The 26,096-nt window shown below is 38.6% G+C and overlaps 1 protein-coding gene across 5 annotated transcripts in view; it reads left to right on the top strand.

Moving 5' to 3' along the window:
- The window catches only part of HIVEP2 (HIVEP zinc finger 2), a 159,099-nt gene that overhangs the window by 107,185 nt on the left and 25,818 nt on the right, over nucleotides 1-26,096 (top strand). For all 5 annotated transcript variants that reach the window (XM_081942641.1, XM_081942639.1, XM_081942640.1 and 2 more), the window contains one exon: nucleotides 24,607-24,652. The gene's annotated coding sequence lies outside the window, so the exon portion shown is untranslated. The remainder of the gene's footprint in view (nucleotides 1-24,606; nucleotides 24,653-26,096) is intronic.

Below are 26,096 nucleotides of genomic sequence, written 5' to 3'. Positions count from 1 at the left end.
AAGTATGAAGTAGTCTTAAAAGTATGAAGAATTGCATCATGTGCATTTTTTATCCAAGTCTTAAAATGTGCCTAAACAAATTTTATGAACAATAATTGGCTATGGTTGAATATATTCTAATCTTCAGTGGAAAATGTAAAGTACATGCAAGTAGTATTCCTCTGAAGACAATTATATTGTGCTCTTTGATCTCCAGCTAAAACACAGATTGTCAAGGACAGATTGAAGAAGATATATATATATATATATTTGTATGTATGTATGTATGTTTGTTGGTTTGTTGGTTTATACTTCATTTCCATGGTTTCATTATACAAAATAAAGCATTAAAATGCATTACTCTGTGATTTCCAATATTGCATCAATATACAGTGGTGACTAGATATGGGAAATTAAAGAAGAAAAATTGCTTGAAGTTGGAACCATAGTTACCTGAAAGTAGATATATATTGATATTAGTGGAATCTAATTCCATGTTTTAATATTTCAGTTTCATACTAGCTTTACAGACTTGCTCCTGAAAGTAATTCTGTAATTCGAGTGGTATTACATGAACTAAAATCAAATCTTAATAGGACCATTCAGTTCATTAATGTTTATGTAGAATTTTGAATTATAACAACAGTGCTATACATTGGCATATATTGGAAAAAGAACACGTTAGCTTTTGTGTGTTGATACAGTAGATTTTCTTAGTATTCCTGTGTTTAGTGTGATGAAAATAAAATAATTAAAAATTGTAGGAAAGACATTCAGTAAGGAGGTGTAAACCTCTCCATTTTTCAGTGTCATGTATGTATGGATTAAAATGAATTGCTAGAAAAATTATTTAATGCAGAGGTGATCTCTGAAACATCATGTCTAAATGACATCAGTTTAAGGAAATAATTAATTTTAATTTTTCCATTCATTTATATCAGTTTTTCATTATGTAACTACATCTAAGACAAAAAGTATATCTTTCACATCTCTTACATATGTATGTATTTATGTACATATGTATGTATGGTGGTTTAGCGGTTAAGATGCTGGACTTGTCAGTTGGAAAGCCAGCAGCTCGGGCTTAGGTTTGATGCGTCATGAAATGGGGTGAGCCCCAGCTTTGCCAAGCTAGCAGTTCGAAAGCATAAAAATGCAAGTAGTTAAATAGGTACCACATTGGTGAGAAGGTAACAGTGCTCCACGTGTCATGTTGACCACATGTAGTGCAGAAATGTCTTCTGGAAGTACTAGCTCAATGGCTTTGAGCACCATCTCCTATAGTCGGCAATGATTAGCGCAGTAAAATCTGCAAGGTAAAATCTTTACCTTTTTACTTTTGTCTGTCTGTCTGTCTGCCTGTCTGTCTATCTGTCTAATCAGACTGTCTGTCTATCATCCATCTGCCTGCCTGCCTGCCTGCCTGTCTATCTTCATCAGTCTGACTGTCTGCTTGTGTCTCGTCTGTTTGCTTGCTTCTCTCTCTCTCTCTCTCTCTCTCTCTCTCTCTCTCTCTCTCTCTCTCTCTCTCTCTCTCTCTCTTTTAGTGACTTTCCTCTTTAAAGAGGATCACATGGATTATTTCTCTGAAAACATTCTTACTGAAAATAATAATCCTTTGTGTGTAATGAAATATCATGCAAACATACTTTTTCAAACATTGAGAGAAAGATAAGTACAGTAGGCAAAATGATGGTACTTCTTTTTCCACTATAATTTCCCCTGTCAATTCCTGTAAAGCATTTTCCAAAAGGGAATGTAGAGAAAAACCAATAAACAGCCCCTCAATATGTATGCAGGTGTGAAAGAGAAAGTTGAAATGATAATATCTTGTCAATTTCAGTCCTATATATGCTTCTCCGAATGATTGAGAGTGAGATGCAAATGGCTTGTCCTTAATTCCACTTAGAGGACCTGTTAGATCTATGAAAGATCATAAGTCAGAAAAGGATGAAGCAAATATTGAGGAACAAATCAGAGTCTGCTGAGTGAGATCCAGAAATACGGAGCTAGCCCAACATTGGCACTGAAATGTTACATGAAAATACCTTGACAATTCCTTTCATAAAAAAACAAAAACACAGGAATCTTGTATATTGTGATTCCTTCCAAATATGATGCTGGCTACACCTTTATTTCTGAATCAAATTATTGGTAATCTTTTTTAATTTCCTTTACTACCATTCTTAGTTGTCTCTGCCTACTAAAGGATTTAGGTCTTTTCAGAAGACAATGTTCAGTGCAGTGCTGTCTTCTCTCAAATGTTTTATAAGTAGAATAACCAAAATTTAGATTTTTTTCTTCTCTGAGGTTTGAACATTTATAGGAGATGCTTAATCATTTTTAATGGTTTTTAATTCCATTTTTAATCCCTTCGCTTTGATGCCAATTGCCTTGATAGCTATGTCTTCAACTACAGCTGATGCAATAATTGCTCCCAGCCTCTTCCATACAAGCTTTGGAGAAAGAATGGAGGACAGAAAGATGTTAGGATTTCCTGAAGTGCATATGGGTATAACCGTGGAGCAGCAGCCTTGCCAGATAGAATTAGTAGCACAGATAGAAGCCAAGAAGTGGAGTCTTCATGGTCAGAACAGATTTCCTTTCTGTTGGGCAGCACTGGTGCTCTTTAAATGATATACCCACTGATATTTTTTGAATACCTTCTGTTGTGTTACATTCATACCCTGAAATTACAATAGGAAGCTTGCTGTGTTATGCCTATCCCTAGTGATAATGATTCCTTCAGTCCACTGCAATTCGGAAGTTGAATATGTTCCAAGATGGCAAGGAATGTTTGGTCCATGTTAGCAGATTTCATCAGATGGATATATGCTCTTTTGAACTGAATACTAGTGGAACAAGTCTACATGGACTGATGAGGTACACTATCCCACTTGTTTTTGCCAGAATGCACACACACATATTGCATTCTGTGGCTATTTGGCCACATGGTTTAGATAAAGAAAAGTGAGACAGAGTTATTTGGAAGATAAGTAAGATGGCAGCTTTCTTTTTTCTGCCCTATGTGCATTCACCCTTTACTGGTAAAACAGAAAATGCAATTTAATGGCAAATCATGAACTTCACCGAATTTGATCCAGAAAAAGACACAGCCAAGCAATGAAGAGGAAGCAGAATTTTCCTAGAAATGTGCAATTATATACTGTATAAGGTCCTGGACGTCTTGTAAACATGCAGTATGTTTGCTGTCAATCCAGACTCTTGGGTCCTTTCAAAAAAAGATTCTGAATTAAGCAGTCTTGGATTTCTGAATTAAAAATGCACTCATTGTGCCAGGAAGCAGTAGTGATAGGGGCACTCACTTGCAGCTGTTACTAATTTTTTTTGCAAAGTATGGACAAATTTGAGAATGTTGGTTCAGTAATGTTCCATGCTTGACTAGTGGAAAATATGACGGTTTCACTGAGCAGTTAAGAACAAGTGAGCTCTTTTATTTCTGCAGGGAGGTGGCATAGGCAGGAAATTGTCAACGGCAACCTGTGAGCAGCTGTATGATGACTGTATGTAGGAGGAAAGAGTTCAAAGCTTTCCTGTCCTCATATTTTCAACAGCTATAACTTCTTTATTCTTAAGATTGGCTGTAACATGGCATTATATAGAAATAGTGAACTACAACATGTTGCAAATCTAAGGTGGTAGTCGTTGTGCTGAGACAGAATGCTATAATACATTACATTCTTGATATTATATTCTTTGACAATCAGTATTTAAGCTAAACTGGAAACAGAGTCTCCCCAGATTGAACTCCACCCTCTTCTATAGAATTTCATGAAATGAGTTTTGGGCTAAGTTATTGTCAACCTGGTTTGCCTCACAGAGATACTATTGTGGCCCAGAAGTTGGAGAGAGTGCTCATCTTGAGCAACTGAAGGAAAGGTGAGGTATAAATCTAGCAATAATAATTAGATTAAAATTGCAAGGTTTGTCAGCAACCACCATCAATTGATTACAGGTTTTCTTTTTGCAATATATCGTCCTCTATTAAATTAATTTATGGTTGACAAATTCTGACAGTACACTCCACCATCACTTTAATACACTGAAAAAGGACAATGTGTTAACTATTTTATGCAACCTTTCATATGGTTGCTTCTCATGCCATTCTCTTAGCATGTCAGACTGAATGAATCTACCACTGTTTCTGCAAAATTGGAGACGTTCTTGTTTCATCACATTTTAAATTTTATTCCTGTTTCTATTCTCATAATGACACTTTAGTTGCATCGATGTCTTTACCAGCTCGTAGAATTCTGCACCAGATCCTACAGTTTGAGAATATTTGCTAGCCAAATCAATGCATTACTGGCTCTGCTGCCATATATTTGAAAGTTAATAAATGTAGAGATTTTATTTTTACTTTTCTAAATCCTTTTCTAAATACATATTAAATGGGGAGAGGGCATTTGCCTTTCTCCACCTCCCAGCTTCTCCCCTGATTTACACACATCTCCCTTTTCTCATCTCCCCATAGTGCTGCAGCGTGGAATTTATTTGGGGGAACAGCAGTTGCTTGGCAGGGTGCTTGGTAACCACATCATCCCTTAACAACCAGTGGTCCACAATATATTGTCAATTTCACCCTTCCTTATTTCATTTAGGCAACCTGGGCCTATGAAACAGTGCAGGGGTTGTCCCAAAACTTAAAATATGTATCATTTGTGCAGCCTCAGCACCCAAAAATTGTGGTTCAAAGTATTGTGAAAAGCACTTGCTTGTAAAAATGCAACATACTGTACTTTCAGGTTCATATTTACACTGGCTTTTAAACAGAATCAGAACGGTTGCAGTTGGGCATGCCTACTTTGTAGCAGCATTGGTCATTTTTAAAAGCAATAATGTAACCTATTGTACATAATGTACACTGAAAAGGTGAAAAATTTCACTATAGACCAAATGACTTTAGGAGGTCAGAATCCCTATTTGTGTCCTTCCAGCCCTCAACACTGGGCAAGAAGGCCACCTCATCTACAGAGGGTCGGTGGATCAGGGCGTGTATTGCCAAGGCCTATGAACTTCAGGCCCTTCCTTGGCAGGTGACAGCCCACTCCACCAGGAGCATAGCCATGACAGCGGCGTGGGCAACACAGATCTCTATAGAAGAGTTCTGTCAAGCAGCTACGTGGTCCTCTCCCACCCCCTTTTAGACATTATAAACTGGATGCCTTAGGTTTGGCCGAAGAGGTGTTTGGGAGGCAAATCTTCCAGAGGATTCATACAGAAGCAGGGACCAAGGACTAGTCTACAGCCCACCCATAGGACAAGCCAGCTTTGGTATGTCCCATTCCTGGATTCTCTCTCCACCACAATGGAGAAGGGGTGTTGGTCTTACCTGATACAGTCCTTCTCGTTTCACTATAGACCAAATGTTTGTAGCACTGAATAGCAACTCCAGGACCCAGAAGTGGACAGTTTGAGTTATCAAAGTCTCATCCCCCCCCCAAAAAAAAACCTCTTGGATGTGGTCCCCAGATGTCCTACAAAAGCTATTTGTAAACGTGCCAGAGTCACCTCTAGGTGAAATGGGTGGCAAACAAGTCGAATGAATGAATGAAAGAAAGAAAGAAAGAAAGAAAGAAAGAAAGAAAGAAAGAAAGCTGTCTCAGAGTGTAAGTATCTGATATGATCAATAGGCAAATCATCCAATGAATGGAAAATGATCTTATGAACTGCATATAAGTCCAATGAAAATTACTGTTGGTCTGCTCCCACAACTTTTCAGAGAGTACCATCACAGAAAGCAATGGTCTCTGTAAAGAGACGAGAAAATGTCAAGAGGAAGGAGTTAGAGTACAAAATTTGCAAACTTTAGCCCTTGTTTCTTAGTGTGTTCCTTCTCTTCTCTTCTCTTCTCTTCTCTTCTCTTCTCTTCTCTTCTCTTAGACCGAGACCTAGCTTAAGAGATAATGCTGTAATGTCCATCTGGTCCTCATCTGCAGGTTTTTCTTTTCAGATTTCAAGAATCTCTTTACAAATATTCCCTTAGACTGCCAGAAATACTGCTTTAGTGTACTTATGTTGTGTATCCTCCTCATATTCATAGATCCCTAATGAACAATCTACTTTTGTGTAGGCTTCTGCAAGTGAATCAGGGTTCCCCCCCCTCCTCCAAATGGGGCATTTCTACTGCTGAATTGAAACCTGAAAAATCAGTTGAGCTGAGGTTTTTGAAGCGTGGTTTGCCAACAGTCCACGAAACTTATATATTCAATAGGGAAAGATAGATTAAAAAATCAAATAAATGAAAAATGGGCAAATGTATAGGAAGACATTTACATGGAAAGGTGTAATGTGTAACTATAAGTCAGTTTTTCATAGAGCAAAGGAAGAGCTTAAGTACTGAAAAGTTTTTTTTATTTAATGGAGGTGTTTACTCATTGCCATCATGACATGGAATACATGGCATTCTGAACAGGAGTAAAAAGATCTTTTCTCCAAGGAGTTTACAATCTCAAATTTGGTTGTGCAGAGAGAACAGGTATGACTAAGAAATAATTTAAATAATTTCAACAACAACAACAATTTTAAACAAATTGCAATAAAGTACTTGTATGTTAGAAGGATATGATAGCTCAGTGGCTAAGACGCTGAGCTTGTCAATCAGAAAGGTCAGCAGTTCGGTGGTTTGAATCCCTAGTGCCGCATAATGGAGTGAGCTCCCGTTATTTGTACCAGCTTCTGCCAACCTAGCAGTTCGAAAACATGCAAAAATGCAAGTAGAAAAATGGAAACCACCTTTGGTGGGAAGGTAACAGTGTTCCATGCGCCTTCGGCATTTAGTCACGCTGGCTACATGACCTCGGGGATGTGCTGGCTCTTTGGCTTTGAAACAGAGATGAGCACCGTCCCCTAGAGTCGGGATCGACTAGCATATATGTGTGAGGGGAACTTTTACCTTACTTGTAATTTATTCCTAGCGGGGGTGCTGATATTTTAATAATCTCTGTATGATTGTTGGAATTCATTTGCTACAAAACTGTATGTTAAGGGTGTCTTTTTTAAAGATTTTCTAATATTTACTGTAGTTTCACTGTGTGGTATTATACTTAGCAGTTGCTAGGTATAACAGGCACTAACAGGCATTGCACTGCAATGTTGAAGCACAGAGATGGCAGCCTTACATTCAGGTTTGAGCATTAGGTTAACTTGTGGAAACATGAGTGCTATTAATGATGAAACTGGAGCTTTGTTAATAATGCATTGTAATCATTGCTTCAGTCAAGCAGTATCTCATATTCTTCCTATTTTAACTTCAGAATTCTAATTAAGCTGATTTTTGTTCAATATAACAATATTCAGTATAATTCTTGGTTTTCTAATATATGTAGAAGGAGAAACTGGGTGTCCTTGTTTTCAAGGGTAACATGCCTTCACAATGTAAGTACACTTGAGCTGCTTTATGAATTGCATAGGCAGGGAATAGCCTACGCAATGAATACATGAAGGAACAGAGTTGTAATTATACAAGACACCTGATTAGCCCTGCCCTTTCTTCGAACAATGAAGATGTACGTCATCCTTCAGGACAAGCAGTGCTTTTGGCACTGTATTGCCCACGTTAAAAAACACCAAACAAACATTTCTGTGTAAAAGGGAAAGGAAACATCTAATTGTACCAGCAATGAAGCCTGTAGATCCCAAATGATTGTCAATACGTACCATTCACATATTTGTTAAAAGATAGATTGTCCTTTCTCTTTTAGAAATTGATTACAATATATCGTGGACCCCTAGTTGTTGAAGTTCCTTGATTCAGTTTCTGTCACTTGCATTTAAAAGGTAGTAGGAAAATTTTTCTGAGATTTCGGAAACAGTAGTTGGAAAACACTGGATCAGGGGAACAAATCAATGTTTAAAATTTGTTGTCACTGGTAGGTTTTGATTTAACATTGGCTATAATCTGATGGATTTGATGGTTAAGATTTCATAGAAGTTTGGGAAGTACATAGAAAACTGCTGTTTTTGGTAAGATGACACAACTCATAAGGAGGAAAAGATGACAATTTATTTTTGTGTGAACTTGTTAAGTATTAACCAGTTTTTCCTCTGATCTTACAACTGAAGTGAAAGGTATGTGCACATTTATTTATTTAACGTATGGCAACATGGACTAGTGGTTCAAATGTTAATGCCCAGTCCACCGAACCATTCAAGGACAGGGTGGTCTATGTTGAAAACATCAGACATTGGGCCAGTGTAAGCTCTTGATGGACATTTGGACACATTATGATGGATATTTTGTCGAGGAGCACCACAATCACACTGAGGAGTAGAGATAAGACACCCCCACTTAAACAATGAGTCCTGGCAGACACCTTGTTGCGTATGGATCCTGTTCAAAGTTGACCAATGCTAAGTGTGTGCACAAATAATACACCTATAAAGGAAAAGAGGCATAATTGGAACAAAGTAGTAAAAAAATTTCTATTAAAAATATGGTGGCCCAGATAGCTTACCCTAAGAAGATAATTTTCACAATAATAATTTATAATTTATTAAATTTCTAGAAAAGTGATCTTTGAAGCCAAATGTGCACAGAAATGACTATATGGGTAGTTTAAATGTCTTGGTCCGGTAAAACAAAAAGGAGATAAGACACCCTCACTTGCTACTTTCTTTTCCCATTCCTGCCATGGAAGGAAGGAAAAAAGGATGAAAAAAAGGGCCATCCTTTCCTCAGACAATTAATTACCCTGTTTCCCTGAAAATAAGACCTCCCCAGATAATAAGCCCAATCAGGCTTTCGAGCGCATGCACTAAAATAAGCCCTCCCGCCACAATAAGCCCTCCCGGAAAATATTGCAATACAGCAGCAGCCATGATGTGACCATGCTTGCCGCCTCCTGCACCTCAAAAATAATAAGACCTCCCAGAAAATAAGGCCAAGCACTTGGGGGGGGGGGGAGAGAAAATAAGACCCTGTCTTATTTTCGGGGAAAGATGATATTAAGATTCAGATGTTCTTTCTATGTTCTCATTGATATTGTAAATTACTGTGGTGCATAAAATGGAAGAATTGCAGATACTCACATTGTACAGACTGACAGAAAAATGGAGGTGGGGGTGCTGAATAGAGTCAAAGAGAAAGCTAAAAATATTCTCGAATGATCCAGTCTCCTTCAAAATTGCTGAATAGACACCAGTAAAATGAGTAAAAGACCATTCTATAATCATTTAATGTATTTTATGTATTATAAAATAACTAACACAGAATAGGTAATGCATTTAGATGTCTGGGTTGTAGGATGCAACCATGTCAGCAAGAAAGCAAAATTTGATAACATTATTTTTTTTACATTACTTCCTTGCATTATATTACATATTGTGCATTATGTCCGCTAATTAACAATTTGCAGAACTTCAGCCCCCTCCCTATAATTCATAATTTCTGCAAGAAAAGTTTAGTTTCTTATAAATGGTTAATAGCTCTGCCATGCTTGCCTGCCTACAGTAACATATAGGCAAACATTTAAGAAGGGAATTATTTCAGCAGATGTCTGTTCATCATCTTTTCTTAGGCTTTATAAACTCAGAGAAATAGTAAAATAGCAACAGAAATAAAAACTGGTGTTGAGGGATGAGAATCAAATCTGAGGTAAGCAATGATCACCCTCTGTAAAAATTAGCTGAACTTCTCTACAAAGTCATATTTGTAGATTGTGATAAAGTGGCAAAAGTCTGTAATACTTGAAATCAAGATGTGAAGAGATAGGCAATGCCTTTGCCTATACAATAAAACAAAACAGGAAGAATGTTGAAATTTCTGAAGACTTTTCTCTCAAAATGAAACTGGTTGTGAGCTCAGCCTGTTTCAGAGGAAAAAGAAAAACTTGACAGATAGCAACAGAAGATGCTATCTGCTGTTGGTAGGAAGAGGCATAGGACCACTTTTTCGGGAAACATAAATATTTCTGTGTGACGTTTTTCAGTAGGAAAGAAAATCTACTTCTGTTAGGTGACATGTTTAAATTTAGAATAAAATTATTTTGGATTTACATGGAGATGTACGCAACATAGTATGACAAATCAGTGTCTTCTGTAATTTTTTCCATGAGTGTTGTTTTGTAAACGTTGAACAAGTTGCCATTTAAGTCGTCACTCATAGAGGTGAATGCCATTTCCTATATTGAGTGGAAATGTATTCGTTTATTCTTTTTCCTCCTTCCATAGTATGCAGTACACGTTGGCTCACCTTATTACATTTTTTATATTATATCTTACTTGGAAATCTAGAAAGCTGTGTGGTAAAATGGTATTCACAGAAAATATCTTTTCCTTCTTCCGAATAGGCCCAGACTAAACTAGTTTCCAGAATGGAAATCAGTCAAAATCATTCTGAGCGCTCAAATGGAATAAACATTACTCAACACTTCTGTCTCCTGATAGCAGATTTAATCTTGATAATACTTTACAGTATTTATTTCCTGAGTATAAAAGTTCCTGTGTCAGTTCAGGCAGTTGGATTACTCAGGGCAGAAATGAGTATTTGAGTTTGTTCAAGATTTTTTTTTTCTATTCCTTTTTCTATATATTAGCTTCTTTGGCTTATTTCATGTCACATTTTTACCTGAAGTGTTAAACTAATAGCAGTTACGAATTGTTCAATGACATTCAAGAACAAAATTCCTAGTTATACTTCTATAAACTGTTTAGATTTTAATTTAAAAGAATGAGCAGTGAACAGTAACAAGTATAGGTTATTGTACAGGCTTTGAACAATTACAAGTTATACAGAGTGCTATCTACAGTGATTAAAAAAAATCACTGTTGAAATATTGTTGTGTATCAAATGGAGCATAGCCAATAATATATTTAAAAGCAGAAAGTTGGTGTGTCTTTAGGTAAATTTAAAACAAGAAAGAAAAATTAAAAGAATCAAGTGTTAGACTTGCTAAATATATGCAAACAATCATATGTTGTAGGTAGTCCTGCTATATTTAGATTTATGCGTGCCTTTGTCTTTCCTGACTCCTCCACTGTACCTTTAATTCCCAGTCAACGGCTGCTTCCTGGGTTAGAAGGAAACATGTGATTAAAAGAGGATTGAATCTTGTCAGATGTAATTTATCAGTGTGTTGATAATGGCTGATTTCTGAGCAGGAAGAAAAGAGCTTAATATAACAGCCCTGTGTGATTAAAAAAGACAACTACTCTTCTTAACAGTTTGCTCTTTGCAATCATTCAACCTTATCTGATCATTCATGCTCATCTGGATGCTGACGCCATAAAGAGTCCATTTGCATGATCTATTTTTGTAACTATTGTCTGTCTATGGGGAAAACAAGCAAGAGGGTTGGCTTGTAGTGATTTTATTTTCAGACTGAAAAGAGTATCCTAAAATGTGGAAAGGAAAATTAATATAGATGTATTAAGCTCTCTCAAATAGTTGAGTTGAGAAGCAGTCAAGTGATAGCCGAGTGCCAGAGTTGTTGCATAGATTATACTATATGTGAATGAGTAATGTAACAGGTGTAATCAAGCCTGTAGGGAGCTTGCAAGCTGTTTGCTTTGGAAGAATAGTATGCAGAAGGGATTGCTCATATCTGAGAATCTGGGTAAGTGGGATTGTGTATGTGAGTACGTGCAATATGAAGCACAGCTGACTAACAAATCAATAGTGGGCTTTGAAGCTTGATTGGGAAATGGAAGCTGAATGTATATGGGAATGGATGCTGGTGTCATATAACTCTAATGTTAGGCCAAGGGGGATAAGATGAGGAGCACCATGTGGGATATTACAAGGAAGAGAAATTGTCAATCTTGTAGCACTCTTGATTTCTAACCTGGTTGCTCTATTCTGGGTGGCAGATGTTAGGCCTCTTAGCCTTGTGATGCTGATGATTGGTGCTAGATGTGCCTGCAATGAGGCTACAGTTTATCTACAACTCATGGAGTCATGTTGCTCATCTGTCAAACTCATGGCGTCATGTTGCTGTCATGTGACATTTTGTGTTGTTTTTTTCCCTTCACGGAGCTGGGGTAGGTATGGGCCGCTTGTGACACATCTGGCCTGCAGGCCACCAGTTTGACACTCCTGATCTACAATATAATGGTAGATGAAGCAGCAGATCTGACATGTATTACCAAAACCTGAGTGGGTGAGAACAGTGGACATTTGCTGGAAAATTGTCCAACAGTTTTTAATGTTAAGATTGGAAACCTGGGGATGGATCAGTTATTAGACACATCTTCAATCAAAGACTCTGCTCCTGAGATACCAGAATGTGAGTACATAACATGTATGCTGTTAGGATATAGAGATAAGTGTGGGATCCAGCCACCTAGCAGCCAGCAAGATCCCTTCCTCATCTGCTTTCAAGGTTAATGATAGAGAATCACAGAGTCTTGTGGTGTTGGCAGTCTTAGCTCCTACATCTGAGATCTAGCTCTGATAAGACCCAGGAGCCTAATGGATCTAGGTGGTTCCAGAGGTTGTTTGGGGAATTTTCCAGTTTTTGGGACAATTGCTTTAGGGCTTGATGAATTATTGGCAATGGGAGGCATGATTGTCCCTGAAAAGTCTCTTTGAAGGGGCCAATCCTGGTTGGCTTCTTGATTTAATCTCTAAGAGATGAAGCACCAAAAACAATTCCTGGAGTACTGGTAGAGAAAGACAAAAATATAATTCAAACTGGCACAGGTAGGTGTCAATTGTTCAGGCCTAGATAATAGCAATAAGGAGGGGAAAGCATCTTCATTTCTCTCCTAGTGTGTCACCAGGCTGTTTTCCAGAAACTAGTTTAGGGTGACTAATTTCCTTTCAGGGAGAAGTTAACATTATGATCTCCCTTCTGCCCACTGTGAGTAATTTGCACAGCTGATAATTCACTCAGATTCACTGCAGCATTAACTCCTTATGGACCACAGCTATTTTGCCATATTATCTGCAACTCTGGAACTGAGAATTCTGGGGATTGGGTCGCTCTAGGTCTGCCACCTGTGGCTTGGACCTCTGCTTGTCCTGAAGAATGTGAAGAATGTGTATGTGATTATGTGGACTTTGAAGATGCTTGATAATTTTTACAGGAGTGGTGTTGCCCACAGACTGAAGAGCCTGTCACTGGATCTGGTGATCACTTGTCTTCAGCCTCCCTTTTTGAGGAAAGGTTATTGAGAAGTGGCGGAGGATCAGCTACAGTAGTGAATCAGGGAAGAGTTTGTCTGAGTCTCTTTTGAATACTATAATACAATACAATAGCAGAGTTGGAAGGGACCTTGGAGGTCTTCTAGTCCAACCCCCTGCCTAGGCAGGAAACCCTATACCGTTTCAGACAGATGGCTATCCAACATCTTCTTAAAGACTTCCAGTGTTGGGGCATTCACAACTTCTGGAGGCAAGCTGTCCCACTGATTAATTATTTTAACTGTCAGGAAATTTCTCCTCAGTTCTAAGTTGCTTCTCTCCTTGATTAGTTTCCACCCATTGCTTCTTGTTCTACCCTCAGGTGCCTTGGAGAATATCATGAGTAATGCTATCATGTCTCCCTTAGTCCTTCTTTCTCTTAAGCTAAACATACCCAGTTCCTGCAACCGTTCTTCATATGTTTTAGTCTCCAGTCCCCTAATCATCTTTGTTGTTCTTCTCTGCACTTTTTCTAGAGTCTCCACATCTTTTCTACATCGTGGCGACCAAAACTGAATGCAGTATTCCAAGTGTGGCCTTACCAAGGCATTATAAAGTGGTATTAACACTTCACGTGATCTTGATTATGTTTATGTAGCGTAGAACTGTGTCGGCTTTTTTGGCAGCTGCTGCACACTGCTGGCTCATATTTAAATGGTTGTCCACTAGGACTCCAAGATCCCTCTCACAGTTACTACTATTGAGCAAGGTATCACCTATAGTGTACCTGTGCATTTCATTTTAATGTAGAACCTTACTCTTTTCACCATTGAATTTTATTTTATTAGATAGAATACTATATTAATTTGTATTTATTTATATATTTTAGAACATTTATATAGCCGACTACTTACTCACAGTGACTCTAGGTTGCTTACAAAAGTAAAAAAATAAATTTTAAAAAAGATTAAAAAAACAATAACCCCACTCCATCCCCAGCCCCCATAAATTATACAATTTTTGATACTGTATATCCCAGGATTTAAATGTTTTATCCCTGTTTGCTTATATAATGATTGTTGTCCATTTCTCTCACGATCATCTCCCTGATTCTCTACAATGACACAGTCCCCCAGGAAGAAACAGACTGAACCCTTTTCAGTCAGTATTTAGGACTAGAACTAGAACAGCATTGGATAACCATTAGATTAGTAGCACTCAACTTTTTGGGCACCAGGGACCAGTTCTGTGGAGAGAGGTTTTTCCATGGACTGGAGCAGGCATGGTTCTGTCTGCTCCTGCATCCCATGGATGGGGCTTCACTTGTTTGTGTGGGCCGGTTTCTGTCATGCCGTGGACTGGTGCTGGAATGGGGCGACCTTCCCCCCAACATTAGATAATCTGTTTTGGGGGTAGTGTACATTTCCTGGTCCTCCTCCATCTCTGGGAAGCATTGACTATGGTATTTTTTGAACCACCTCAGGGACTAGGATTAGAGGCACTATTTTGCAGTGGTTCCACTCCTTTCTCAGTGAACAGTTTCAGTCACATCAGTGGTGGGTTCTGGATCCTGTCACAACCAGTACGCTGCACAAGGGGCCCGGCATCTTAGTCAGGCACGCATGCATGCACATGCCATCACCCTGCGATACCCAGCTGCTTGGCAGAGGTCACGCAGGCACCACACACTGCGCTCGCAGGCGCAATTGGCCGGTCGCGTTATAAACAGCTATGGAACGTAGGCTGGTGGGCCAATCGAGCCACCGTACCGGTATGGTGGCCGCTGCTACTGGTACTACCTGGAATCCACCACTGAGTCACACTAGTTGAAGAGGACAGGCCAGGGACTTAAACCTTCAATGAATATATGTTGGGGAGTGCTGCAGAAGTCAGCTCTTTCTCCCTTGCTCCTTAACGTTTGCAGTACATGAAAAATCTGGCCATAATTATATGACCCTTTGGGCTGTATTATCATTGGTATCCTGATAACACCCAGCTTTAAATTATGATCCCTGGGCTGTGGGACATGCTGTTGATATTTTACCTCAGTACCTGGAACAAGCAGATGAAATTGAACCCAAAAAGGATGAAGGCACTGTTGACTCATTGAGATTCTCTTTTGACACCAATGTTATCTCTGGACAGATAAGCACTACCCTTGAAGGAATAGATTTCCAATGTGGACAACGTTCTGGATCCATGACTCTTATGTGAGCAGCAGTTGGCTAAATGGGCCTTTGCCCAGCTTCAGCTAGTGCACCAACTGTGACTTCATCTGTTGAAGAGGACCTGGCGACAGTAACTCATGCCTTCATTGCCACCCATGTTACTCTATATGGGGCTGATTTTGAAGATTAGTTGGAAACTACCATTGGTCCAGAAAGTGGTAGCTTGGGTTCTCATTGACACACAGTTCTGGGAATATGTGAAGGTTTTTTCAATGGCAGGATCATTTGTTTGGGAAATCCTTTAATGCACCCCTTTCCTTTCATTGATGACTTGAGGAAATGTTGAAAATTGAGCTGTTCCAAATACTTTCTGATCTGTTAAGTCAAGTGAACTTTGTAACTTTAATTTTTTATTTTACTGTTATTATTTATCAAATTAATATGCTTCCCATCTTATATTGTCCTATTCTGATTGCTTTTATGATATACTTCGATATATTTTTAAAAAATATATTCTGAAAGCTCTAATGTCTTTATAACATGTTAGATTTTTGAGAATCATCAGATTGCATTGGGATGTAAATGTAATGGATAAACAAATCAGGTACATTTATGCAATGTAGTAAATGATCTCTCATATTTCCGTAATATATGAAGCAGCTATAAGGGTTCAAACTCATCTTAGTTAAAAACGGTTTTTAATGTTTTGTCTCTCATCCCTCCCCCGTTGATCCCCAACGCCCAAGGCTCACATATAAGATGTATTTGGGGTGTGGGAATTATGACACTATGTTCAAAAGTATGTCAGTGTTTTTGGTTGAAACCCTATGATGGTTAGTATCCTGTTGGAATGTTGGGATCAGGAAGCTGTCAGGTGTTCTTCTAAACTAAGCCGTGTATCCAGGAGGACCTCCATATTGCGGGCCCTCTCTGAGGGGGCTAAAATTTATCCCCCTATCATGAAAGATGGTACAAGATGCACAAATCGGGATGACGGGAACCACAGCCACTCAGTCTTAGAGGAATTGAGCTTGAGCCTGCGCAGAGAAAGCCCTGCCCCTCCCTTCATGAGGATTTCTAATTCTGACTGGATTCTGCATACAGTTTTTTCTTTTCCTGCATTAAGTAAGGAAATGGTGATGAATTTCAATGTGGGGACTCTGTTACTCAATGGAAAACTAGTCAGCTGAAGGCAGTTTGTCTCAATTATCTTCTAACAATAGCAGGAGGTTGGACTAGAAGACCTCCAAGGTCCCTTCCAGCTCTGTTCTGATTAAATGGATTCTGATTAAAAATGTTTATATGTTGTTCATTTTTGTAATGCGTTCCAACCATAAAGCATGTCATAGGCCAACTTCATTTAAAGAAATAAGTACAGTGCATGCAGATCAGTAATTCAAAATCTAACAGAAGTTATTATCATTGAGATAGGTTGGTTTATTTCTAGTGAACAGAAGCGGGCTTCAAGAGCTAAATTCTTGGAAACTTTTATTCCACAGCAATCTGATGTGAATAGCTGGAATTTTAGTGAACATGGCAAGATCAGTCTTCTCAATATTCTAAAATAACACAATTGTGTGATATAGAACTATGTAGCATTTTGAATCGGAAGGGAAAGTTGCTTTGGAGTAGGCATGGATGCACACACACCAGATGTTGGCAACTCCCTAAACCAAACATGTATTTTCCTGGGATTGTGCTGCAACTGCAGAGGATAACCGTGCTGTGCCCGGAAAAGGTGTGGCTGCTTTAAGGAGCTGCCAAGAGGTGCTGCATGAATGCCCCTGTGTATTCCAAAGCAGCTCTTTCCTTGAATTTGAGTTGCTCAAATAGCCATAGTACAGAAGAATCTGCTAGAGACAGTAAAGCAACTTGTTGAAGGTGATTTTGTATAAACATCAGGACCACCTTTTTCACTGTGAAACATAAACCAAGATTCCTAGAGTATTCAAAATGTTCACAATTGCTTGTACACGTTTATTTATTTTAATCGTAGCCATATCTATCTAAAACCTTTTCCTAAAAGTACTTTTGAAACTCCTTCATTTTATAGACAAGAAATCATAGACAAACACAAATGGCTAACTTATTGTGAGGTCTAGGGAACATACAAAATAAAATTTAAAAAAGGAACTGGTTGCAGTGGGATATCAATGATTTTCTTTTTAAACAGTTATTAAAAGAATTAAAATATGGCAGGGGTGTCAAATTCGTGTCGTCATGTATCGCGACCTTTTCCCCCTTCACTAAACCGGACATGGGTGTTGCCAGTGCATGACACATTTGTTTTACAGACCCTGAGTTTGACAGCCCTGGCTTATGGTATTGAATAAGACTGGTTTTGAAATAGAATTGTGTACAAATGATGAACATTCAATTATATACATTTTACCCAAATGTGAAAACAAGCAAGTGAAATAATGTCTGATAAAGTGTGCTAAAAAGTTTTAGTTATAATATACAGATTGGACAATTGGAAAATATGTGGTTGAAAGGATTGAAATTTACCTTGTGTTATACCCTTAAATAAGAGTGTTGTAAAGTAATGTACATCAGTATTTGACACCAGAGAAATTATCCAGAATTTATAAAGGCACTTCAAATTTACATTGGAAACATGAACAATAAAAAGGGAGATTTTAGCATGCTTGGTGAAAGAAAATTTTGGATTCAAATATATACACCGATTCAGGGGATTTAAAAAATTAATATGCAACTGAGACCAGAAATCTTTCTCTTGGGACTGATGGAGAAGAGTTGGAAAAAACATCATGGAATGTTATTTTTCTATATGATAACAGCAATAAGATACTTGTATGCGTAAAGATGGAAAGAGTTAGCAATACCTACAGTGGAGAAATGGTTAGTGAAGGAGATGGAACTTGCTGAGATGGCCAAATTGATTTTGATTCAAAAATGAAAATACATTTATTGCTGCCTGGAAACCCTTTATGGAATTTTTGTATAAAACAGAAAAAGATGAACTTAAAATTTATGGTTTTGATGATTAGACAGGATAGATTATAGAAAGAAGAGAGTCATACTGTAACTTTATAGAGAGAAGTAAATTTATAATTCTGCTTATAACTGTTGTAAAGAAGATTGGAATCTATTTCTTCGTATCTTTTTTCTTTCTTTCTTGCATTTTTAGCTTTCTGACTCCCTCTACTTTATATTAGTTTATATTAGTTTTTAATCAAATTCTTTTTTAAAAAAAATACACATTTAATATTATTTTGCAGAATTCCATGGCCGGAATAACTTTTCAAGAAATATGTGAACAAAGTTTACTTTTAGAGTCTTGCTTTTCACCTCTTCATGGTAATGAAAGAGAAGCTTTAGAATGAACCTGTAGGATATGATGATATTAAAGTGGAAAACTAGCTACAGGTGCATCTTACTTGGGAGTATAAACTATTTTGTTGCAATCTCCCAAAGTAATTTATAATAAATCCAATAAAACAGCTGTGAGTCAAAAAACATGACCCCTTTGGTTATAATTATTTCCTTAATGAAAAAAGAAGGGTGCTATTATGAATGTAGCGTCAACTATTGGGTAATTTTGGCTGTATTGTCCAAACATTCAGATACATTGGCATGCCACCTATAGAAATGGCTTCTTAGCAAAAATGGCCACCACAAAAGTACAGCAATAGCACAAAAGCAATTTTGATAACGCTTGGACATGCACCTGTAAATAACATTCCCCACCCCCAGCTTGAAGTCATGTGATCACATTTGTGATGCTTGGAAACTAGCCTGCATTTATGGCTATTTAAAGCATCCTGCAATCACAAGACTGGAATTTACTACATACCCCCGCCCTCAAATCTGTGTTTACTTCTGGTTTCTGGCAAACACCTGTCCATCGTAGACAATTGGTTTGCTTAATGATCATAGGGAAATGATGGCAAACCTATGGCATGCGTGCCACAGGTGGCACGCGGAGCCATTAGTCAGGGCACGTGAGGCGCTGCCCTGTCAGTTGGCCAGTGCGCATGCGCGCGCTGGCCAACTGATTTCACACTTTTTAAAAGCCATTTTTCGCCCTCCCCAGGCTCCAGAGGCTTTATAGGAGCCTGGGGAGGGCGAAAAGAGCCTCCCCTGCCCCCCTGGAGGCCCTTCAGAGGCTTCATGAGCTTCCCTGAAGCCTCCGGAGCGCAAAAAACCAACCCTCCGGGCAAACAGGAAGTTCAGGTACAGACTTCCTGTTTGCTCGGAGGGTCGTTTTGACTGCTCCCGAGGCTTCAGGGAAGCCTCCTGAAGGTACCTGAAACCTTCGGAGCACTTAAAACGGCTCTCCGAGCAAACCGGAAGTGACTTCCGGTTTGCTCGGAGGGTCGTTTTGACTGCTTCGTAGGCTTCAGGGAAGCCTCCTGAAGGTCCCTGAAGCCTCCGGAGGGCTTACGGGGGGGGGCGGGGGAGGCTGTTTTCGCCCTCCCCATGTTCCTATAAAGCCTCTGGAGCCTGGGGAGGGCGAAAAAAGCATGCAAAAATGGGGGGGTCGGCCTGTAGTGCGCGCATGCGCACTGGGGTGTGTGTCACGCATTGCATTATGGGTGCGGCACACCTGCACACGACCCCCCCTGCGCTCCCCCCCACCTATGGCACCCGAGCCAAAAAAGGTTCGCCATCGCTGTCATAGGGTTTACTTAACAACCTCAGATTTGCTTAAATGCTGCAAAAATTGTAAAATCTGACTGGTCATATGACGATCAGCTTAACAACTGGCATGACTTAAAACTGTAATTTTGATTATAGAGTATAGTCAATTTTAATTATAAATTGAGGACTACATCTATACAGAGTCCGTTGTTTATTTCTGTTAAAAAATGAAATTGCTGTCCTTTCTAAAATATATTTGTTCATATATGTACAGTGGTACCATGGTATTCCCCTTTAATTGGTTTCAGGAGGAACGATGAGTATCAAACAGATTTTTCCCATAAGTAATAAAGTAGCGAATCAAACCAACACTGAGAAGTTCTAGCTTGTTTGTTGAATACCAGGACAAGATTTTTGTTTGACAATTCTATGAGTTTTAAAGCAGTTTAGTATCAAGGTACCACTGTACTTTAAAATGTTGTGACAACATGTACTTATGAAAGGAGAGATAGTTGTTGAGGAAAAGATAAATATGTAGCAGTGGACACATCCTCTTGCCCATATGTGAAGATTTCCTGAGTTAAACAGTCAAAGCAGACTGTTGCCTGCATAAAGTTCTTTACACCAGAGTAGAACCTTCTGGTTTTTTTTAAAAAAAAACATGCTGGGCCCTGATCAAGAGATAAAACTTTAATAATGGAAAATTGTCTACACTCATGTCAATTCTCTCTCCCCCCCCCCCCTCACACAATCTCATCAAATTCTCATGGAATCCTATAGTTCTGCAGGATATAATTTGAAAAATCCTGTTCTATACGACTCTTTCTAGGATCTATTGCCTTTTGGAATCATCATAGTCTCTCTGCAATTATGGCTATGGAATTTAGTAGACCCTTGCTGCTTTTGAATATTTTCCCCCATGGTAGCTGACATGGACATTTGGTAAACGGGAAATATGTCATTTTCAATATTTATGTAATAGCATACTTATTTTACTTGTGACCATCTGGCTTTCTTTTGAATCAGTTTTTCTAGCTTACAAGCAATTGTATTTTTTTTTAAATGGATGCTTAGCTGATCATTTCATTAGCTTATTAACTAATTAACTAGCAGCAACTAGCCAAACTGGTCTGATCTGAAATAGTTAAAAAAGGTTTAGGACAGATTGATATTAGCATAGGAGATAATCAGGAAATCCTGGGGATGTGGGCTAGACTGAGAAGTGGAAAAAAACACCCCAGGCAAACTATTTGCATATTACTACAAAGGAAATGACATGGATATGTCCATGACATCACCAGCAGTTGTGCTGTTATTGTGCTTTATCCCATTATTATATACTGGTATAATCGCATTAGTTGTTTGCTTATGTCTGTTTTAATAAACAATTGTCGTATTCGGAGACACTGTACAATAATTTCAAAATTAAAAAGAATTCAATAATATCAAATAATTTTTAAATACATAGATATGTGATTTTTTAAAAAAAATGTAGGATATTTTTTTAATGTAGGATATTTTTTTAATGTAACATAATGGAGCAACTTCAGGGAGTGTATCCCTTGTGGACATTGGGTATTTGATCATAGCCATATATAACATTGAGCTCAGAATATGATCAGTCTTGTCCTCCAATTTTGCACCTGGGTTGTCACTTCAGAACAAACCTCAGCATACTGTATACAACAAGGACCCTAGCAGTGAGTTCATCTTCACACTTGGCATTGCATGGGTACTGATTTTCATACCTGGTTGGGAGCAGGTTTACGAGGTGTTGATGTTTTCCATGGATGCCAATTTGTTTGCTCGTAAGTGTTGAAAGCCCTTCTAAATGCAGATGTATATGTGTAGCCTGCTTTAATAAGATACTGCAGCCATTATGTCATGAGACTTATTTCTGCTGATTTTATGACAAAGACTATGCTTATTTGAAAGAATGTGTGTGTGTGTGTGTGTGTGTGTGTGTGTGTATGTATGTATTTGTGTTACAACCCCTGGTATGCCCAAATATGGAAGGGAGCTCACTACTCCCCCTTTCTGTCCTTCGGCTCATTACAGAAAACCATCCAGGCAGAAAACCATGTGTATGTGTGTGTGTGTGTGTGTGTGTGTGTGTGTGTATGTATGTATGTATGTATGTATGTATGTATGTATGTATGCTGGTCTTGTTGTATTCGGGTCTTTTCCCATGTAAGATTGAGATTGTCTTGACAACGTTTCGGCATCTTCACGCTGGGTTTTGGGCTTAAAGCATAGTCGGAGCTGCCGTCTTTCTATAAATCTTGGTGTGTGTGTGTGGAGTGCTGGCTTTGTTTCAGTAAGTGGAATGATTGGTTGTGTGGTTTTATCATGATTGGTTGTGTGGTTTTATCATGATTGGTAGATTGGTACTGATTGGTGCTGGCTGTGTGTCCATTGTTGTTTTGTGTTGTAACGGCCTGGGTGGTTGGTGAGGCTCGTTTGTTGACTAGGGCTGGTTTCCAGATGTCTGGTAGGTGGGAGGTATCATCACGTTTATTCATGTTTTGGGGGTATTTCTCTATTTCGATAGCTTCCATAACTATTCTCTTGTTGAAGTGTTCAGTTTTGGAGATTAACCTGGTTCCTTCAAAATTAATTTCATGTCCTGTAGCTTTAAGGTGCTGGAAAAGGGAGGAAGTTTCTTCTTTTTTTCTTACTGCATTCTTGTGTTCTGTGATGCGTGCATTTATTCGCCTGTTTGTATGTTGCAGGGCAGATTTGGCATGGTATTTCATAGACTCCTTGGTTTTCTAGCTGGATTTTGTCTTTGGAGTTTCTTAAGATGTTGGTTAATTTTTGGTCAGTGTTGAAGGCTGTCTTGATATTGTGTTTGTGGAGAATTTTGCTGATTTTATCTGTGATGCCTTTGATGTAAGGGAGGAGGGCGATGCCGTTGTCCTGTTCTGTGTCTCTTTTTTTGGGAGAGTCTCCCGCCTACCAGACATCTGGAAAGCAGCCCTAGTCAACAAACGAGCCCCACCCACCACCCAGGCCATTACAACACGAAACAACAATGGACACACAGCCAGCACCAATCAGCACCAATCTACCAATCACGATAAAACCACACAACCAATCATTCCACTTACTGAAACAAAACCAGCACTCCACACACCCCAACCAAGATTTATAGAAAGATGGCAGCTCCGACCAAGCTTTAAGCCCAAAATCCAGCCTGAAGATGGCGAGTGAGAAGTCGCCGAAACGTTGCCAAGACAATCTCAATCTTACACGGGAAAAGACCTGAATACAACAAGACCAGCATACCTACACCTGTGAAAATCTATGAACACACACACACACACACACACACACGCACACACACACTGGTCTTGTTGTATTCGGGTCTTTTCCCATGTAAGATTGAGATTGTCTTCGCAACATTTCAGCAAGGTCTCACTAGCCATCCTCAGGCTGGGTTTGGGGATACACACACACACACACACACACACACACACACACATCATATTAGCTTTGCATCAGTGTCTGTGGTCACCTTAAAATGTGGTGTTGAATCCTGGACAGTTTTGAAACTTACCTGTCTGAAATGTTGTGTATACTGACACTGATCTGTCCAAAACTTAAAGATTGATCTGAAAAGCTCTGTTTTCAGGCCCAATATAAATTGATTTGATTGTGGGTTTCAGGATAACCTTATCAGCGGTGGCCCTACCCACGTGGATTTCTTCTGCTGAGAACTGTACTTGTCTTGACTTTCTATTTTAGAGCATTACAATATTTAGAGCTTGGATACTATTCTGCTTTACCAATACATGTTTGATTTACAATTGTTTTTATACATGTGTCTTGCACTGTCTTAAACCTTAATGCTTGGCAGTTATATCAAGCAAGCAAGTTTAGAATTTTTTTTTTAACGTTATTAACGCTGTGACACTAGTCAGCTGATAATGAAGACAGAAAGGTTACGCTTTGGTAGCTTAATCAAAAGCCACTCCTGTATGTAGCTAGCCTGAAATCTGATTGTTTGACCCAAATAGTCATTTGCATCATTGAATTGTAGCAAGACTATGGAAGGAGCTGTGCAACCTTCAATCTTTTCAGTGGCACACCTAGCATCTTTCACATCCAGGGTAGATTAGACAGCTGAGCAGCAGCCATAGGATCCAGGCAGGCCTAACACCACCTCTATGAGCCTGCCCTGTAGTACTGCAGTTGTGCAGTGCCTTGTACTCAATTGCTAAACTGTTGATTGGCACATAGGAGCAATTGCTAAACTGTTGATTGGCACATAGCCTCCTCAGACGATGCACCTCTTTATTGCCCTGATAGGCTACTGGATCCTTTCCTGTTAATCCTCAAAATGATCTTTAGATGCCAGAAATCAAGGCTCAGGCCTTCATCGGGCTCTGCCAAACTTTTGAATAGATTACAGTGGTTTCAGCATAGTCATTTTTCTGTCCTTCTTCAGTCTAGGTTTTGGTTCAGAAGGATGGACTTACTGGCAACATTAGGTTCTGTTTTATCTGGAATTGCTAGTGAGGGCAGCCCCTGAAATATTAATATTTCAGTCAGTGATGCTATCTTGAAAGTTGAATTGGCTCCTACAAAGATTTGAAAATGCTTATTCTTGAAAACTTATTTTATCCACTCCCCTAAATTCTTTGAAGTAGACTTTATCATTTCTTGGGCATGAATAATAATTGCAGCATTTCAAAATATTTATTTTATGGACTCCCTGTAGATTTCAAACTTTTCCCTAATTGCTTCTTTATTTCTCTTTGTCTCCAGGAACCTTCAAGATTTATCATGTATAATAGATGCCAACAAGATGAAGGTATTTGAAAAAAAAAAAATCAAAAGACAAGCAAACAGTAACTCCTTAAACCCATAATCTTTGCTCTGGACTGATGCTTGCTCGTTCATACCATAGCCCTGATGTTTTATTTCTTAAAAAATAAATAAGACGAACTATCAATACATTTACTGCATGCCCTATTTTCTAACTCAGTGCCAATGCTGATATTCAGTCATTCCCTTAGACATATGATAGGACTTTTGCTTCTGAGGGGGAGCTGTTCACTGCTCACAAATCAGAAAATAGACTTTATTAACTGAAGAAGAAATTAGAGATCAACACAATTTATTCTTCATGTACGAATTGATTCAGGATGATGTATCTTTCCAAAGCATAGCTACCTTAAATACATAAGTATAGTGCCTGCGATCTTTGTACTTTGACTTCTAAGCTAATGATGTAGGATCAGATTCTGCTACATTTACTTTTTACTTAAACCATAGCAGCTATAAAGCACTTTCTAAAAGTGTATAAAGCTTTTATACACTTTTATATAAAGTAGTGTGTGTGTGTGGGTATATATATATATATATATATATATGTGTGTGTGTGTGTGTGTGTGTGTGTGTGTGTATGTTGTATTTGTGCTGATAAATAAATAAAGGGAGACTAGTATGGATCCATTTCAAGCTATTTAGCTCTCATCAGCTAGCCTTACCCTTACTGGGATTTGAACCTGGGAGTAGTATATATATATATACTACTCTCCCTTTACTACTCCCTTTACTATATACTACTCTCCCTTTATTTATTTATCAGCACAAATACAACATATATACATGTTGTATATATATACACTTTTATATAAAGCTGGACTACAAAACCTCCAAGGTCTCCCTTCCAGCTCTATTCTGATTCTAAATTCTAAGAGATTTATCAAGGAAACATGATGCAGAGGCAAGCTTCTAATTTGGCGCCCTCTGCTGCTGCTTTTCAGCAAAACACTTAAAATGCCAAGAGAACCCCTCTACAGGTAGTCCTCAACTTGCAACCATTCGTTTAGTGACTGTTCGAAGTTACAGCGGTATTAGAAAACACGATTTATGACTATGTTTCACACTTACGACCATTGCAGCAACCTCATGGTCATGTGACCATAATTCGGATGCTTGGCAACTGTCATGTATTTATGTTGTAATGTTCTGGGTCATTTTTGGCAACCTTCTGATAAGCAAAGTCAATGTGGAAGCCAGATTTACTTAACAACCCTGTTACTAACTTAACAACTGCAGTGATTCATTAATGAATTGCAAGAAAAAATGTAAAATGGGCCAAAATTCACTTAACAACTACCTTGCTTAGCAGCAGAAATTTGGGGATCAATTGTACTCGTAAGTTGAGGACTACCTGTATATAGTAGATGTTAAGAGGTCTAGTCCAGAGCATTAAGTATAATTCAGATTTGAATATGAGTTCACGTGCA

Source organism: Natrix helvetica (genome assembly GCF_964273705.1).
Source record: "Natrix helvetica genome assembly, chromosome: 2".
Taxonomy (NCBI): domain Eukaryota; kingdom Metazoa; phylum Chordata; class Lepidosauria; order Squamata; family Natricidae; genus Natrix; species Natrix helvetica.
Note: the sequence above shows the minus strand (reverse complement) of the source record. Positions and strands in the feature narration are given on the sequence as shown.